Source organism: Phyllopteryx taeniolatus, chromosome 5 (assembly GCF_024500385.1).
Source record: "Phyllopteryx taeniolatus isolate TA_2022b chromosome 5, UOR_Ptae_1.2, whole genome shotgun sequence".
Lineage (NCBI taxonomy): Eukaryota > Metazoa > Chordata > Actinopteri > Syngnathiformes > Syngnathidae > Phyllopteryx > Phyllopteryx taeniolatus.
The window spans coordinates 9,240,822-9,252,421 of NC_084506.1; positions in this window are offsets into that span (position 1 = coordinate 9,240,822).

The following is an 11,600-nucleotide window of genomic DNA, read 5'->3' on the forward strand; positions in this document are numbered from 1 at the left end:
CATCGGGCGTTTGTGCAATGAAAGTGTGACCACATGAGGGTGGTTAACCCTTGCTCGTCGCGTGGGGGTGTTCGGGTCGCCGCTTTGTTCGGTCGGTTTGGCTACTAAGTTCAACCCGACAAACAACACTTGTACTTAAGTGCTTCATTTGATGAAACCCTTAATAACATAGAGGTCAGAAATGGTCATACGGTCAAGACGAGGTGAACATTATTTACATAGTGGCCGTTTTTGCTCGGTCACTGGTTGTCGAGCGTAGCATTTATTTGTATTTTGATTTGTATTTATTTTTTTAAAATCAGGCTGGCGCACAATATCTCTACAAAAGGGATTTTATTTTTCATCGTGTGTAGTACTGTACTTCCATATCTTCATCAGTAGTTTAAATACAGTGTAAAGGCCATTATCTCTATTTTGTGAATTGGATTCTTTTAGCTGGCATTACGACAAAAAAAAAAAAAAAAATCATTCCTCCCAAACGCTTCGTGTCCTTTTTTAATGTAGGCATATACAGTGTTGTACGTATAAAGTGGATCAGAACGCTAGAAGTCACCACCAGGACGCTCCTCGAAATTGCGCAGTGGGATCAGTGAATATCTCTTGAGCCAACTCGGGAGAGGATTTAGCCATTTTACGGTCTTTTCCGGCCAATTCGACATTCGGCACACGTTGACATAACGGCAAAACGCGATATTGATAAACGGCTTACGATTCAATTGAACCGAGGGCCAAAAGTACGGTATGTCGCGTTGTCTTAAATGCTAACAAACGGCCATGTACATCTGCATGTAGCATAATTCATTTCAAGAAACGGCAGCGAAACAAAGAATAATCTCCGACGACCGCATTCATCCCATCAGAGAGGCCTCCTGAATGGCAGAGTGGAGTGTAGATGTGGGTGGCACAACTCTCCCAGGCCTGACACTGGAAACTGCCAAAGAGCACACTAGAGTTAGTTGTGGTTGGCCGGATGCATGTAAGGCCGGGCCAACTATTGAGGCGCAGGGTTCGTCAAGCACAGACCATCGCAGCCCAGTGTGGCCACACAGGCCAATTAAGACGGGCCTTCTCTCTTTTCTTCTCCTCCCCTCGGCTGTCGCTCTCTCATCTTCCCCCTCTCTTCATCGCTCTCTCTCTCTCTCTCTCTCTCTCTCTCGTGCTCCCTCTCTTTCCTTCAACCTTCACAAAGCATGCTGACACATTCCTCTTATTCCACTTTGCCCCTCTAATTGCAGCGGGCTGAAAAGAGGGATGGAGAGGGGGAAATGAGATTGAGAGAAAGTGACAGAGAGAGGGAAAAAGGGGGTCATACCACCGACCGTACACGGCCGGGACAAACTGTACCGGCCTCGGGACGAGTCCACGCCGCTGTGCGCGGTGTGCATCAGGTGGAACATGAATGTGAGCATGAATCACCTCTCTGTTCATTCATTACACAGATATCGCAAAGATTTGGCTAATTTTCAAGGAACGACGTATTCCTCAAATCCAAAATATAACTCGGTCTGAACCCTCGGCCGGGCTCGGAGTATAAAGAGGGGATTGTGTTTCTTCAGCACCCCGCAAAACTACCTAATTGTTGCTTCTTAATCAACCAGTCACTGCAAGGAGGCTATCCTAATTATGTAACTGTTGATTCTCATGTGCACTATATTGCCATAAGTATTGGCTCACCTGCTTTGACTCGGATAGGAGTTTAAAAGACATCCCATTCTTAATCCATAGGGTGGTGGACCCTCTGCAGTTATAAGATTTTCAACTCTTCCGCAAAAGGTTTTCCACAAGGTTTACGAGTGTGTTTATGGGAATCGATGTTGGACGAGAAGGCCTGGCTCTCAGTCTGCGCTCGAGTGAATCCAAAATGTTCGATAGGGTTGGGGTCAGGATTGTGCTGGCTGGTCAATTTCATCCACATCAAACTCTCTCCCTCGTCCATGTCTCTACGAACCTCGATTCGTGCAAATTGTTCCCACAAAGTTGGAAATGTCCTGAGCTCTAGTGAAAGGAGCTCCGAAAGCTTCAGAGATTTTGGACAGTCGAATAGTTTGGGGAGTACCCCTTCCTGTTCCAATATGTCTGTGCACCAGTGCACAAAGCAAGGTCCATAAAGACATGGACGACAGAATTTGGTATGTGTGGCCTGCACAGAGTCCTGCCTTCAACCCGACAGAACACCTTTGGGTGGCTATCGAGTGGATAGTGAGCCAGGCCTTCTTGTCCAACATCAGTGTGTGACCTCACAAATATGTTCCTGGGAGAATGGGCCAAAAAGTCACTCCTAAACCTTGTTGAAAGCCTTCCCACAGGAATTGAAGCTGTTACAGCTACTTGCAAAGGGTAGACCGACATCATATTAATCCACATAGATTTAGAATGGGGTAACACTTGAAATCATATGTGAGTTAAGGCAGGTGACCAAATACTTTCGGCAATATCGTGCATATTACGAAGAAGTGAACGTTTAAGTTTTTAACATTTGTGTGATGAGGGTCTGGAATTTTCCTCTGATTCATCCAAACAAATAAATCCTGACAAATTGTCAAATGAAAAATGATTTCCAATTTGAAAAATATGACAATAACAAATTATTCACAATCATGAAAACAACTGCATGTCATTTTATATTCTGTACTTCCATTGTCCATCCATCCATCCATCCATTTTCTGAGCCGCTTCTCCTCACAAGGGTCGCGGGCGCGCTGGAGCCTAATCCCAGCTGTCATCGGGCGGGAGGCGGGGTACACCCTGAACTGGTTGCCAGCCAATCGCAGGGCACACAGAAACAAACAACCATTCACACTCACAGTCACACCTACGGGCAATTTAGAGTCTCCAATTCATGCGTGTTTTTGGGATGTGGGAGGAAAGCGGAGTGCCCGGAGAAAAGCCACCCAGGCGCGGGGGGAACATGCAAACTCCACACAGGCGGGACCGGGGATTGAACCCCAGACCTCAGAACTGTGAGGCAGACGCTCTAACCAGTCGACCACCGTGCCGCTAGTCTGGACTTGAAAACAAAAAACAAATGAGAAGGATCCATAAAACCCACTCAGAACCTAAACATAGTGTTTTGGATGCCGCTTCTTGAAATATTGCAATTTTGAGGGTTCTGGTGTCAACACACCATTGAACTGTCAAAGCCTCGGTGGATTTGACATGGACGTGTGCTCGGCCGTTTTGTGTTGGGAAGACAGTTTAGCCATATAAAATCCCAAGAGTGGAGGAAGTGGTTTTCTGTGTGGTCACTGGGTCACTGCATGATAATTTGCTTTCACTGGAAAACAAGGGGTCACAGCTTAACACTGAAATGTACTCTGTGTGTGGTGTGCACTTCACTTTCTCCCAGGAGTCAAAAGCCCCAGGTTTCAGATTTTACGCTTTGCATATTGATCAAACTTGTTCTACACAATCTGCATTTCACACGAAAACAGAATTAAAGGTGTTCCCAGTCGAGAGAAGTCCTCGGCAGTGCACTTTTAAAAGCAAAACGCTGCACTTAATTAGACAGGGAGGTCAGCATCTTGCAACGTTTAAGGTTTCTGACTTTGTAACGCCAACATTATGCAGGTGGGTCCTTACTTCACTCTCCCAGGGCATTCATCATTGTTGCACGTCAGTGTCACAATGTGGAGGTCACCAGGGTACTATTTGGACTACACACAAACACACACACACGCGCGCGCACGCACGCACGCCCGATTTTTTGTCAGGCTCATTTGAAGATATGCAAAAGGGAATATTGACTTGATTAATGTCAGGATCCAGTGGCTCATTTCAAATAATATCGAAGGAGATGTGACATCATTTGTGATGTTGTGCTGGAAGATGACAAATAAAGCAGACTGTAGAATGACCAAGGACACTCCCCTCTTTGTTTGAACAACATATAATTTTAGATCAGCATAGGGGAGCCCATTCTGAGAGGAAAATAGCAATCTCTCTAAATTACAGGGCTCATACCTACAACTCCAAAATAACTCGGTCGGAGTGGCTGTCGGTATTATTTCTTTGTTTAAGACAAACAACGGTCCATTATCAAGTAAGATCCAGAGATTTTGTGTTATTTTTTGTGTGCCTACCTCGTACGGTACACTGTAGGTATTTTTGTCCTTTTAACGAGTAAAATTGCCACATGGGAACAACGATCACTGCCAACTTCTGTTCTGCATATCTTGCCAGTTTAATAAGCCATACCCAGATCCCTGTGGATGTTATTATGCGCTTGTGAATGACAAGTGTTGACTTGGACCTTTGTGCAACACTCTCTCTCTCTCTCTCTCTGTGTGTGTGTCTGTCTGTCTGTCTCGTACACGCACACACGCACACACGCACGCACAGTGAACAGTTGAAGCAGACAGCCACAGTGAAGGTTCCTCTCTCTGTCGCCAGTTGAGCGTTCTGGTTATCTTCCCCACAAAAACCAGATAAGCTCCATTTCGTTGGCCCCCAACAGAACCTTGGAGGTTAGAGAGTTCTTTCCCCTTTTCTGCGTTTTCCCTCTTCCTCTCGTTGATTCATTTCCTCTTTGTTTTTTTGGCAGCTTCTTTGTTCCGCGAGCAGGATCCATCATGTGTTTTTAAAGACAGCAGACAAACATAAATATCATTGCTCGAAAGAATACAAATATACACGCACACACACAAAAAAAGATAAATCACATGATGATTTCCTTTTGGCTATGATTTTGTTAAATAGAAAATCCGCTGATCTCATAGCCTGCCCGCCACACATATGCATAGGCAACACACCACAGAAGGAGTGCAAATATTTGCTTAAGGAGGCCATTGCGTCGGTGCCATTTGGCTGCTCCAAACCATTGTCTGTTGAGACATGCCATGGAAGCTGGCAACACTTGTTTGTGTATTCTGTGCCATCTTTTAGCCCAAGACTGTCAATTTCATTCTCATGGTTCAGTAAGGTTGATGGGAAGGGCTCCAGAAATAGCACAACTGAAGGGCAATTCACGAATGTGTGTACGCGGCCACACACATGACGGCAGTTTGGCTGTGAAAGTGCTCGCACCACACGTGATCAGAAATGTGTACCAACACAAATAAACAGGCATACGCAAACATCAACACAATATATATATTAAACCCACACACTTGCAGATGTAAAAAAAAGGAACGACAACATACGTATAAACTTGTACATGCAGAATGTGGTTGTTTTCGCACGACTCCGCTAATGATGGGTGGGTATATGATGTTTGTGTGTGTTCCCAAAGAGTTGGCATTACTACTTGGATCAAATCTGCAGCCAACAGCGAGCTATTAACAAAACTTTTTCTTTGTTTGCCTTTTCCCATTTTTTTCTTTCTTCAGCGGGACCAAGCAAATAATGGATGTTCATTTAATCTGCAAATTGCTGTACCCTACAAACAGAACAGGGGACAGCAGTTTGCAGCAGTTTGACCCTCGAACGAATCATTTGGAATGCCAGAATTATTCTTATTTCTGGTTTCAAAATTCACTGAAATCGAAGTGTGACCAATCTGCAATGGATTGCGTTCAACTTTTCTCTTTTGATTTGTTTCTTTTCTCAATTGATTTGCTGCATTAGAATATTGCCTGAAAAAAAATGCCTCCATTTTCTATACCGGTTGTCCTGCAAGGGTCACCAGCCAATCGCGGGGCGTAAAAACAATTCAAGTCCTTGTCGGGTGAAAATAAAAACATCTTGTGATTTCAGACACCACCGAGGAGAGTGTTGTTGACAAATCGGCTCCATTTTAATGAATAAAATAACGGCAGGCTTCAAAATGGGAAAAACATTCTTTCAGCTGTCAGATGCTGAATGCGTCAAAAATGGACCCTACTCAAAATAAACTAAATGAAATGCTAATCATTTCTTCATTTGAGGAGAAACTTTCGAATTTTTGAAAAAGACATTTGGCAGGTTAATCACACAGGGAACCGGAGCAAGTTTTAAAACCAATTATATTCATAAAAAATATAGCAATATAACGGGGGAGTCAAATGTAGGGTTGCAGCTATCGAATATTTTAGTACTCGAATATCCTGCTGAAAATTCTATCGAACAATCGAGTATTTGGAAAAAGTATGTTTTTGCTTGGTTAAAGATCAATTATGAATACAAAAGAGAAAATTAGACCTTTCGCTTAATAATGTCCGACTAATCGGTTTCCTTTTTTTGTTTTTTTTTTTACATCAACAGGTTTTATTTCTTAAAACACACTGTGCATAAAAGATAAGGCATTCATTTCAAAAAAAGCATTAACAGCCTTTGTGAATCTTCACTTAAGCTAACATTTGAGCTTTTTGTGACATATTAATACATTTATGAGCTCAGACCGGCTGAGCAGGCGTAAGACAAGTATTCTTTGTGCTGTCACAAGAGTCGGAAGCGTTCAACTTCTTCGAACTAAATGACGAAACCTCGAGAGAAAACGAATGTTACTTACATCTACATTAAGCGTTAATCTCACTGATTTGAAAAGATGCTAATTTCACACTTCGGTCCCACGATGCACCGTGTCCGGCGGAGAGAAAAGTTTGTGTTACAACAAATTGGTTTTTCCAATTTCTGTCTTTCCCCCCCCCCCCTTCTCAATTCAGCGTGACGTGGTATCTTGAAACCGCTGTGTTCCCACTCCTTCGACATGCATTTTTCTTACGCGTAGTTAGCTCGCTAACTGCACGCTCTAGTGGTAGAAAAGCCCTTGTATTTAAACTAAGTAAGTCACAATTTTGCAGGAAAAGCACTGATGTATTTAAATAGTGGGGGCCCAATTGCGTACCTTAGCTCGGTTTTAGCCATGCCCCCAAAAACCAAGACAACAGAGTTTAACACTACTTTAATTTCAACAACTCAGTACTACATTGTTCTCAGTTCTCAGAAATGTGATTGAAACGTCTCTGAATTGACTTCACAGGGTCTTTAATGGAAACATTTGTATCGTGTAGAGATGAGTATCGTTAAAATCTTAACGATACTGTTTAACGATCCGGTATTTTAACTGCATTCTTAAGGGTATTTATTTTTTTTTACATTTTTTTTTAGAAAACACTAAAACGAATATCAGAATTGCCGGTAACACTGCTTCATTTTTTTCAAAGATAAACGAACTTGTCTTGCAACCGCAACAACATTAATGTAAAATAAATCAAACCAATGATTCACAGACAAATAAATGTCTTCAACAAATCACTATTCTAATGTCGAACATTAGCAAGAAACAATGATGTAGCGCAAAAGTGGTGTAGAACTGCTGGAAGGCGAGGCAACGAGTTTGTCTTTCCTCGTCTTCCGGAAGGAGAGGTGCTTCGTCGAAAATGGGGGATTTCTCTACGTTTGCCAAGGTCGCTTCAGTCGCTCCCATGTAACCGTCGTAGCGCTCCTCATTGCGCTGCGCTGTGTAAACAACGCTGATGAGTCCACCGGTATATTGTGATGACGTTTATTGCTATTTATTATTCGTCGGAGGCCTGTTCGATGGGGCTCTCGAGGTCTAACGGAACCGAACTCATCGAGCCGTGTCTTTCATGTACCTTGCTCGCCACAAAGGAGAAAGGCGTGATGGGTCCAGCGTCCCTGTGTTGAAAAACTGTCATCCATTCGTGAAAATGAAGACATACAGTAGTTTTGACAGGAAAGTTGCCAGTATGAAAACCGTTTATTTGCAACACAGGCCAATGTCATTGCTTCCATTGTGGCCATCAAAGTCATCAAATACTTTCCTACCATCCAGCTCTCTCAGGCTGCTGCACAATCATCCATTGTTTCTCATACATTCATTTTTGGGAGCCATAAAATCCCATCAGGGCATAATTTCTTCATTTCTCTTCTCAAATATGTTTTTGTAACAGTAATAACAGTTCAGAGAGGAATGTGTGTGTGTGTGTGTGTGTGTGTTTGTGAACGACACTGGCAAGCATCTATAGTTTACGTTTAGGAAGAATGAAATCAAATCAATCTCCAGGCTATCGTTATCCCCAAATCATTTTCCGAGCCAACCAAAGCAGCCGCTTGACAGTGATGTGATGATTTTCATAATTTAAAGGGCAAGTCAGCCATTGCGGCCTGGTGTTCGTGCACTGCCAAGGTTATTCAAATGACAGAAAAGGCGTGAGCAATGCAATTTGCAGCAGGAGGTTGTAACGCTTGCGCACAGCTACAGTTGATCCCTCGTGGACATCCGTCCTCACCCCAACCGCACGCTGTGCATGATGCTACTCCAAAAACGCCAATTCGATCAATTCGATCAGAGATGACCCACTTCGTACTTTTGCTCCAACATTGTTTCTCTTTCACGTTCCCATCCAAGTAACACCTTCGTCATCGTCCAGTCCGTCAATTGAATTTGATTTCATTATAAACTGGAACTCTTTCAAATTGTTTTTATTGTGTCGAATTGATTGAGAGCATCATTCATTATGGGCCAAACAAACAAAGTAGCGTATTTACAATTGAATTAACAGCCAGAAATGACTAAATGATATCGGCATTCTTTCCACACACATATTTGGTCATAGGGAATGTTACTTACAGCTGTTAAGAGAGAGCGTAAAAGCCGATGCAATTTCAAACAATGACATTTTATTTCGACCTATGAAACCTTATTTCGGTTTTGAAACTATTTTATCATAATGCGGTAAGAATTGAAAAACAGACCGGTCAACAAAAGAATTTAAAAAATAATAAATGAAGTTCAAAATCTAGTTTTTGATATGAATTACTTTAGTAAGTATTCAATAAAATCCGAATACATATTAGTAGTGTCTGACAGAACAGGCACTTGCCAATAGTCTCCTCTGTTGTAGTCATTTTACCAATAGTGGTAGAAAGTATTTCAGTAATTGTACTCCATTACTGTACTTAAGTAGATTTTTCAGGTATCAGTACTTTATTTCAAGTGTTTATGTTTCTGGTGACTTTTTTACTTTTCCTTCTTACTTTTTAAATACAAATACAATAGCTGTACTTGATACGCCTTGCATTTGAAAACTTTTAATACCAAAACGTTTACGACGTAAAATACGTTAAACTGGGTCAAACCAAAACGCTGAAAAAACGGAAACTCGAGGAAGTAAGCTAGACAAGCTGTCTGTGCTAGTCTGAGTCGATATGGAGGAAAGCGAACAGGACAGAGTCATCGAAGATGATACCAAAGAGACCGAAAGCTAAGAAACTGGCCTTACCTGAAAGAACAGTTGTTGGCAGTAAGAATCATACATGACGGATACAGTTATCCCCCAGCTCCATGACATAGACGGGCCCCTGGTAGGTGGGCTGCAGCGGGGTACGATGGCCGTCATTGCGGATAAAGACATACTTGGCAGACGCAAGGGGAGGCAGTTGTGAGAGGTCAGGATGGAGACGAAGATATCTGCGACCCCTCGGGACACAGCGGCAGACCTAGGGACTGCAGCATCTGGGAGGAACCAACTCACCAGATAGGGTCTGGAGGTCCTCCTTGGGGCCAGAGAGGAGACCCAGCATGGCCCACAGGAGGAGGTCAGCCCAGTTGCAGTCCCTGCGACTCATAGAGCGATGAAAAGGTTCACAGAGGCCTTTGCCTTCTATAATTGTTTGCAGTAATGCGGTGAATCTCAGAGCCTCAGTGACTCCTGTCCAGAGCGCTGACGTGAACTGTGGACCCCCGTCAGAGGTGAGGTCAGCCGGCGTGCCGAACCGGGCAGCCGAGGACGCAATGAACGCCGAGGCTACCTCTGCTGCAGTATTAAATGACAGGGGAACAACTTTTGGCCACCTGGTGGTCCTGTCCACCATGGTAAGGAGCACCCAAAAGAAAAACAAAGGGGAGAGAGAGTGAAAAGATATCAAAATAATATAGGAAGAGAAGACAACAAAAGACAGGGCATTAGTTGTAATAAAGATGAGGAAAGTAAATCATTATATGCCTGTATAAACAATGACACATTGGATTCGAGTGTTGTATGGGGCACTAGTGGACAGGACAATATAGGACAGGGATAGGGACAGAACAAGCAAAGCAAAGCGTCTAGATGGTTAACCAACACTGATGCACTGAACGCCCGCATCTCCCTGACCCCGCACCAGCCCCCTAACAAACACTGAGTATGTGTGCTTCACAGTGAATGGTGTGAGTGTGTGCTAAGTGAGTGATTAAGAGGCATAGCTCCTGCAGGCCAGGCCCACCCTGCAGGACAACCGTCCCCCATCCCAGCCAGCGCCCGCTACCCACCCCAGAGTGCAGGAGGTGGACCTGCCCTCAGACCAGGCAGCGACAAAACCCCGCAGCGGGCCCCACGGCCAGCAGGGAGCCCCCAGCCCCCCGCGAGAAGAGGGGGAGGCGACCGCAGCCAGACGCAAGGTTCGGAGAGATGAGGAGGAAGCAGGCCCGAGGGGCGACAGGGGGCCCCACCGTCCCCCACCAGCAGCCGGAACGTGGACCTAAGCTGACGCCAGTTGGCCTCACGCTAGCACCTGCAGAACATTTGCGAATCCACCACCAGCACATGCCGGGAGGCCCGTCCAGTTTTCCCCCCCCCCCCCCCAAGGGCCGGAAGGAGTAAAGAAAATCCCGCCCTCACAGACGCCGGCACCACAAGCAGAGGATCAAGAAGAGAACATCTCACTTGTGTCAGTCTTTGTGCATGTAAAACACTGTCAATTCACTTGCACACACCCCTGGGACTCTTTCACTGGGTGTGGGGCCACTCACTTATTGCGACAAATAACTCATGAATATGCAAATTGCTTGTGTATCCCCTCACTCTCACTCTCGCCCTGTAGACTTTTAGAATTTACATAGTTAATCCCACCACACTTCAGTTGTACAGCCGGGTTCACGACCCTTGTCCTGCATGCTTCTTCTCCTGTCTTTGTCCTGTTCTATCTTGTCCTGTCCTTCAGCACTACAGCCCCATGCAACACTCATATTTAATGTTTCATCGTTGTACATAAGGTAATGACTTACTTCTCTCACCCTCTATACAATTAGCGCTTTTTCTTTCGTCTTTGTTTCTCTCTCCCCTCTAGAAACTTTGTTCTGTTCGACTGATCGACTCTGATTCTCAATAAACTTCAATTATAATACCCCCCAAAAAAAAAAACACAACGAAGCTTAAAAACTCCACTGTGACACAGTAAAACTGTTCCGGCACAAAAGGGAAACAGATTTTCCATTCTGCTTGACCTAACAGCCGAACAGGACAAAAAAAAAAAAAAAGACGACAACATTTCCAATCCATGAGTCCTTTCATCGTGCAACCCAGTCTAAAGCATGAGAAAGAGAAAAAGTAAATAAATAAATGATAAAAAGCAGATAATAAAAACAACAAAGAACACAGAAGGCAAAACTTTACTATTACATTTACAATATAATGTTGTTATTGTCAGATGGCATTCTTCACAGGTAGAGGAATCTAAGATCTAGGTTCAGCACGAAGGGTGGCCAGGTATCTGTGTAAAGATAGAATTGATTTTTTTTTAACGCAATATATTGTATGATGAGATTTAACCAGTGGTTCATATTGCTAGTTTGTTTATTTTTCCATTTGAGTGAAATTGTTTTCTTAGCTATAGCTAACGCAACGAGTATTGATAGTGAATATGTATGCGGGAGGTCGATGGCGCTTAAGTCACAGAGTGTG